Source organism: Lipotes vexillifer, unplaced genomic scaffold, assembly GCF_000442215.2.
Source record: "Lipotes vexillifer unplaced genomic scaffold, Lipotes_vexillifer_v1.1 scaffold1439, whole genome shotgun sequence".
Classification (NCBI taxonomy): domain Eukaryota; kingdom Metazoa; phylum Chordata; class Mammalia; order Artiodactyla; family Lipotidae; genus Lipotes; species Lipotes vexillifer.
The window spans coordinates 804,442-812,888 of record NW_006785059.1 but is presented as its reverse complement, the minus strand read 5'-3'; the positions used below and the strand labels follow the sequence as shown (position 1 = coordinate 812,888).

Here is an 8,447-nt window from a genome sequence, read left to right as displayed (position 1 = left end):
TCAGCACTAGTGAGGTAATCTGCCTGATGAGGTAATCTGTCGTCCTGCAAAGGAATGTGACCTTGTCACAAACAATCCAGTCTTTGCCAGTAACTTCCTCGTCCTACCCTCTTCTGCCTCTAAAACTCTTTCATTTTGTACAGCTCCTCAGAGCTCCTTTTTATGTGCTAGATGGGATGTTACCCAATTCATGAATCATTGAATAAAGCCAATAAGATCTCTACAATTGGGAATTCCCTGGTGGTCTAGTGGTTAGGACTCTGCACTTCCACTGCTGGGGACCCAGGTTTGATCCCTGGTTGGGGAACTAAGATCCTGCAAGCTGTGCAGCACGGCCACCAAAAAAAAACCCAAACAAAAAAAAAGATCTTTACAATTTACTTAGTTGAATTTTGTTTTTTTAACATGGCAAAGAGGCGTATTTTGGGGTGGCATATTCTGCTACCCTCCAAAGTCTGGAGCATGTGTGGCAGCTCTGCTTCACAGAGCTCTTAAGGACCCAGATTCTGCCTATGTTATTGGTCCTCTGGGTGTGGTTTCTCTTCTCACAGTCATCTCTTGATCCAAGAGGGCTGCCAGAGCACCATCCAACTCTGAGGGGAAATACACTCCTTTGTGCATCTCCTCTGCTTAATACTTCACTCCTGGCACTTCTGGTTACCAAATGAGTGGTGATGTTTCCCACACCAAACAATCCTGTGACACCAGCTGGGTGTCCTACAATTTAACTCAATTCTGACACTATCTACCTGGAGATAGAATCCCACAAGTTAAGGGCTCAGTCCCACGAGACTGCCCTTCCTCCTGCCCCCACTTCAGATGCCATTCACAAACCCAGGCTGTCACCTGTGCTTCTGACTGACAGGCTATAGATTGGAGGTTCCAATAGCCCTCTCCTTGGGTTTGATTAATTTGCTAGAGTGTCTCACAGAACTCAGGAAAACAGTTTACTTATTATAGATCACCAGTTTACTAGAAAGGATATTAAAGAACACAGATGAACAGATACATAGGGCGAGGTCCGGAAGGGTCCTGAGCACAGAAGTTTCTGTCCACATGTAGTTTGGAGTGTGGATGTGGATACATTTTTGTTCACCAACCAGGAAGCTCTGCAAACACTGTCCTTTTGGGTTTTTGTGGAGTCATGACTGATTAAATCCTTGACAACTGGTGATTAATTCAATTTCCAGCTGCTCCCAGGAGGTTGGGGGGTGGCGTGGGGCTGAAATGTCTAACCCTCGGCTCACAAGGTTGGTTCCCCTGGCAACCAGTCCTCATCCCAAGACTAATCCAGGACCTTGCCCCAAACACCTAATTAACATACCCACGGGTGCTTGAAAGGGGCTTGTTAAGAATGGATGTAGTAAATAAATCTGTTTGTGCTGTACCAGTTTTGCATGTTTTTTTAAGCTTTATAGGAATTTAGTGATGAGTTTTAACATTTATGAATGGAATAAATTCTGGGGTAGCCTTGAGGTTACCATATTGAGATTATATTTTAGTAATTTATATGTAGAGCTACTTCTGTGGCAAATAAACTACCAATCATTAATCTTGCCCTATGCTATTTGAACTTTGTATCAACTCAAGAGTCTTAAATTTGTGGCAGAGACTGTTCTTATTGAAAAATAGCTACATAAGTAAACTTTATAATTTAAATATTAGAATAAAGGTTAAATCACCATCATTGACTAGTAATCATACTTTTAATAGTGTGCTTATAACTATTACTCAGGAATTCTGAGCCAGAAATTCATTTAATAAACTTTCTGAGGACCTACCACGTGCCAGGCAGTCTTCCAGAGGTTGAGGTATATCTGAACACAAGGACAAATCATTGCACTCACTGTGACAAGAAACACTCAGCTTTGAAAGCACATAGTGTACTCATTAACAAAAGCCATAAATGTAATTGAGCTCTGAATGAAATACTTGTGTGTATATATAAAGAATAACTAGAATTCTAGTGATGCCTGTCCTATTTCTCAAGCCAAATAACAAATATCTGCAATTCACATTTGGAGAAATTCCTGTAGGCACTGGGCTAAAACTATGTACATGATCCTCAGAGCAATACTTAGGGGAGCTAGTAACATTATCTCTGTGCTGCAAATAAGAAAATAGGTTTTTGACTACCTAACTTGTTCAAGGACATAGGAAGCAGGAGAGTTGGAGTGGGAACCTACAACTCGTGGAGTCCACTCATGACTGGTCAATCATTCTACAGCACTGCCTCTTCTCAGTGGTATAAAGATCCTGAGTTTAAAGTCTCTAAATGTAATAACTGAGACTTTTCTGAAACTACTCTCTATGCACTGAAATATTAGCTGGCAAGAATCTTTAATTACTGAAAGCTAGCAGTCAATGAAAGAGTTGGACTCACGGATACCCTAGCTCAACATAATAAAGGCCATATATGACAAACCCACAGCCAACATCGTCCTCAATGGTGAAAAACTGAAACCATTTCCACTATGATCAGGAGCAAGACAAGGTTGCCCACTCTCACCACTCTTATTCGACATAGTTTTGGAAGTTTTAGCCACAGCAATCAGAGAAGAAAAGGAAATAAAAGGAATCCAAATCGGAAAAGAAGGAGTAAAGCTGTCACTGTTTGCAGATGACATGATACTATACATAGAGAATCCTAAAGATGCTACCAGAAAACTACTAGAGCTAATCAATGAATTTGGTAAAGTAGCAGGATACAAAATTAATGCACAGAAATCTCTGGCATTCCTATACACTAATGATGAAAAATCTGAAAGTGAAATCAAGAAAACACTCCCATTTACCATTGCAACAAAAAGAATAAAATATCTAAGAATAAACCTACCTAAGAAGACAAAAGACATGTATGCAGAAAATTATAAGACACTGATGAAAGAAATTAAAGATGATACAAATAGATGGAGAGATATACCATGTTCTTGGATTGGAAGAATCAACATTGTGAAAATGACTCTACTACCCAAAGCAATCTACAGATTCAATGCAATCCCTATCAAACTACCACTGGCATTTTTCACAGAACTAGAACAAAAAATTTCACAATTTGTATGGAAACACAAAAGACCCCGAATAGCCAAAGCAATCTTGAGAACGAAAAACGGAGCTGGAGGAATCAGGCTCCCTGACTTCAGACTATACTACAAAGCTACAGTAATCAAGACAGTATGGTACTGGCACAAAAACAGAAATATAGATCAATGGAACAGGATAGAAAGCCCAGAGATAAACCCACGCACATATGGTCACCTTATCTTTGATAAAGGTGGCAGGAATGTACAGTGGAGAAAGGACAGCCTCTTCAATAAGTGGTGCTGGGAAAACTGGACAGGTACATGTAAAAGTATGAGATTAGATCACTCCCTAACACCATACACAAAAATAAGCTCAAAATGGATTAAAGACCTAAATGTAAGGCCAGAAACTATCAAACTCTTAGAGGAAAACATAGGCAGAACACTCTATGACATAAATCACAGCAAGATCCTTTTTGACCCACCTCCTAGAGAAATGGAAATAAAAACAAAAATAAACAAATGGGACCTAATGAAACTTCAAAGTTTTTGCACAGCAAAGGAAACCATAAACAAGACGGAAAGACAACCCTCAGAATGGGAGAAAATATTTGCAAATGAAGCAACTGACAAAGGATTAATCTCCAAAATTTATAAGCAGCTCATGCAGCTCAATAACAAAAAAACAAACAACCCAATCCAAAAATGGGCAGAAGACCTAAATAGACATTTCTCCAAAGAAGATATACAGACTGCCAACAAACACATGAAAGAATGCTCAACATCATTAATCATTAGAGAAATGCAAATCAAAACTACAATGAGATATCATCTCACACCAGTCAGAATGGCCATCATCAAAAAATCTAGAAACAATAAATGCTGGAGAGGGTGTGGAGAAAAGGGAACACTCTTGCACTGCTGGTGGGAATGTGAATTGGTTCAGCCACTATGGAGAACAGTATGGAGGTTCCTTAAAAAACTACAAATAGAACTACCATATGACCCAGCAATCCCACTACTGGGCATATACCCTGAGAAAACCATAATTCAAAAAGAGTCATGTACCACAATGTTCATTGCAGCTCTATTTACAATAGCCACGAGATGGAAACAACTTAAGTGTCCATCATCGGATGAATGGATAAAGAAGATGTGGCACATATATACAATGGACTATTACTCAGCCATAAAAAGAAACGAAATTGAGTTATTTGTAGTGAGGTGGATGGACCTGGAGTCTGTCATACAGAGTGAAGTAAGTCAGAAAGAGAAAAACAAATACCGTATGCTAACACATATATGTGGAATCTAAGAAAAAAAAATGGTCATGAAGAACCTAGGGGTGAGACAGGAATAAAGACACAGGCCTACTACAGAATGGACTTGAGGATATGGGGAGGGGGAAGGGTAAGCAGTGACAAAGTGAGAGAGAGGCATGGACATATATACACTACCAAACGTAAGGTAGATAGCTAGTGGGAAGCAGTCTCATGGCACAGGGAGATCAGCTTGGTGCTTTGTGACCACCTAGAGGGGTAGGATAGGGAGGGTGGGAGGGAGGGAGACGCAAGAGGGAAGAGATATGGGAACATATGTATATGTATAACTGATTCACTTTGTTATAAAGCAGAAACTAACACACCATTGTAAAGCAATTATACTCCAATAAAGATGTTAAAAAAAAAAAAGAGTAACAAAGGTCACTTTCATGGCTTTTATCACTTAGGAAATCCCAAGGTTGTAGGAGCTCCATGCTAGAAACAAGACGAAGACCAAATACATTATTATAAATCACAGTATCATGCCAACAAATCCACATTCTAGCCAGAAGCAGGGAGGGAGGAAGAGGGTGAGGAAAAACACATCTTCTATCAAGAATGTTCTCTGGCGGTTGCACAAACCCCTCTGCTCCCATCCCATTGGCCAAACCTTAGTCCCATGACCAAACCAAAATGCTGGGAAGGAGGCTGGGAAATATCATTTTTCTCCCACTTGGTTATGTACCCAGCTAAACAATGAGGGTTCTATTACTACAGAAAAAGGGAAGTTATGTAAAAAGGGAGATTCCCACAACTTGGTTGGCACCCTAGGAAACTAGAGGCCTGTTATGTAAATTCCCCCAGTCACCTGTGGGAAGGATGTCGACTTTTGACCAAGGCAACCAAAATATACACAAGGGTACTTTCACAACCAAACTTCTCCAGGGTCACATCTGGACTAAAAATCAGAGCCCCCTCCCCCCATCCCCACCCCTGAGAGAACTCACCCGACTTCCCAACTTTGTAAACTATTGTACGATCAGGCCACCCAAGATGGCTGTTCTCTTGCTCTCTGTATATCCCCAGCCCAACCAGTGCTTGCTTCACCTACACCTACTCACATGACTGACCTTCCTACATATCGGCCCCAGGCTCCAGCTAGTGGTTTGTTTGTTCTAGCCTTTAGATCAGAACATCTCCACCACGATAGCTTATCAGAGGGGTGGTGAGGGGCGTGCCCCTCTGCTGGTTTCCGTGGAAACCGATGAGCCCACCTGACATCAATTCCCCCTATAACTAGCAACCTCCCTCCGCCCCCGGATCGAAGACTGCCGCCATGTTCTGCTGGTGGGAGGTTGCTCCAGGTCCTTGCTTCAGACCTGTAAGATTCCCCATCCGTTAAACTGTTGCCGGAGAGGAATTGTCGCGTCCTGGGACCCCCAAGTGAGGGTCCTTCGCTCCGCGCAGGAAAGAATTCAAGAGCAAGCCAAAGGAAAGCAAATGTGAGTTTATTTAGAGGGATACACACTCCATAGGCAGAATGCGGACCGCCTCAGAAAGTGAGAGCGGCCCTGGGGTATGGGGTCGTTGGTTTTTATGGGCTGAATAATTTCGTATGCTAACGAGCAGGAGGAATATTCTTGCTGTTTCAGGGAAGAGTGGGGACTTCGCAGGAATTGGGCCACTGCCCACTTTTTGGTCTTTTACCGGTGTCTTGGAACTGTTACGGTGTAAGGGGGAGTGATTTTGAGTATTACAATGAAGGCATAATGAGCTAAAGGTCAATGACCAGACTCTTCTCAAAGCCACCCTGGTTTCAGCTGGTTCTCGCTAGTCGTTATCGAATCCCAACAGCTGCGCCCCTTCTTCATTTATCTAGCGGTTGTGTCTTGTCCCTTTCCCTCCTATCTCATTCCTCCTCAGAGATTTTACTCCCATAGTCTTATGGGAAGCAGAAGGGTGATGGTCCTTCTGGAGCTGCTTCAGGGCTGGGTAGGGGCATCAACCCTGCCTGTCAGGGAGCAGAAATCTCTGGATGCCTGGTCTAGGGATCTCAGGGGCAGGACAGCTTGTTTTAAGTCGGAAGGCAGTATGGGCAGGAATCCTCGCATAGCCATCATTTTGATGTGGAACTGTTGTAACCTGGAAAACACGAACTCTACCAAGTGGTTAAAGAGGCAGGGTCCAAAGGGGAGAAGTGTGGCCATGACTGGGCCCAGGAGGGGCAGGAACCGAGTAAGGCTAGGGAGGGTGCTCTTAGTGGAGGACCAGATGGTATTAGGGTCTGACCTCTGGTTGTAGGGTGTAACCATGATGCTCGTTCATAAATCTTTTTGATGTCCATCTTGATCTGGCCAGAACTGTTGACATAGGTACAGCAGGTTTTGTTTATGACTGCAAGGCACCACCCTGCTCGGGCCACCAATCCCCCGGCCATCCTCTTCCTGCCAATATTAATCTAATGGCCCTCCTGGGATGGTATTGAGTGTTATTATGTATTGTTACTGTGAATGGGACCCAGGGTCCTAATGTACAGGCTCCCTTGTGCCACACTTTATCAACATAAGGATAAGCATTTACATAGGGGCCAAATTTTCCCTGGGGTGCACTTGTCTTTGGGCCCTCATTATGGGGAGTGCTACATATCCAGACATATCCTGAAGGTGCAATAAGAGATCTGGGAACAGAAGAATTTAACAAGGAAGCAGCTATCCGGATCCATGGAAGGGACAAGTTATGAACACAATGCGGGGACAAGGGCCCGTTAGTATATTCAAAATAGTTAAGTCCGGGAGTATTCCATGCCCTCGGCTTAGATGAGATGGTGAAGTAAGAGGGTTTTACCCACTGCTTCCACAGAGCCCAACAATTTTTAGTCCATTCCATCCCTATCCTGTAGGCACGTGGGCTTCATTATAAGCACACAGAGTGGAGGCGTTCGTGGGAATGCAGTTTGGGTTCGGGTTCCAAAACACTGTGGTGATATTACCATCCGGTGGCCAGGGATTTTTCCAAAGAGGCTCACCGTAGCCAAGAGAACCATTAGAGGTGTAGTGGCATCAGAAGCACGACTGGTTTTCTGGATAACAAAACTAGCCATGATTAACAGAAAAGTGATGTCACCTTTTAAAAAAGAGTTAAACTTAGGCAAAGTATCGAGCCTGAAGCGGGTATTGTCCATTGCACTCATATCTTGGGGTGGGCGGTGGGTTTCCATGTGTTTAAATTGATAATACTCTTGTTGTATGTACCTATCTGTACCTGTAACGATTGTTGTAAGCCAGGGTATTTATGGCAGACCCAACATTTAACTAGTTTTTCTTCTCGGACGACTATTTTTTATTTTTTTAAACATCTTTATTGGGGTATAATTGCTTTACAATGGTGTGTTAATTTCTGCTTTATAACAAAGTGAATCAGTTATACATATGTTCCCATTTCTCTTCCCTCTTGCGTCTCCCTCCCTCCCCCCCTCCCTATCCCACCCCTCCAGGTGGTCACAAAGCACCGAGCTGATCTCCCTGTGCCATGCGGCTGCTTCCCACTAGCTATCTATCTACCTTACGTTTGGTAGTGTATATTGTATATATGTCCATGCCTCTCTCTCGCTTTGTCACAGCTCACCCTTCCCCCTCCCCATATCCTCAAGTCCGTTCTCTAGTAGGTCTGTGTCTTTATTCCTGTCCTACCCCTAGGTTCTTCATGACATTTTTTTCTTAAATTCCATATATATGTGTTAGCATATGGTATTTGTCTTTCTCTTTCTGACTTACTTCACTCTGCATGACAGACTCTAGGTCCATCCACCTCACTACAAATAACTCAATTTCGTTTCTTTTTATGGCTGAGTAATAGTCCATTGTATATATGTGCCACATCTTCTTTATCCATTCATCCGACGATGGGCACTTAGGTTGTTTCCATCTCCGGGCTATTGTAAATAGAGCTGCAGTGAACATTTTGGTACATGACTCTTTTTGAATTATGGTTTTCTCAGGGTATATGTCGGGTGAGTATTTTAGATGTTCAGTAAAGCATTATTTTCCCATTCCCCCTGAGCTGTGACCATCGTCAGAAGTCCTACTAGGAGTATCATAGCTTTTGACATCATATTACTATATTTTTATCTGAGACCCAGCAGGGCTAAAGAAGATGTTTACTC

At 42.7% G+C, this 8,447-nt stretch overlaps 1 non-coding gene across 1 annotated transcript; it reads left to right on the top strand.

Moving 5' to 3' along the window:
- Positions 1-234: 234 nt before the first annotated feature.
- TRNAG-UCC (transfer RNA glycine (anticodon UCC)) lies at positions 235-307 on the top strand. The gene has a single exon. It is a non-coding gene; the product is annotated as a tRNA-Gly (tRNA).
- The last annotated feature ends 8,140 nt before the right edge of the window (positions 308-8,447 follow it).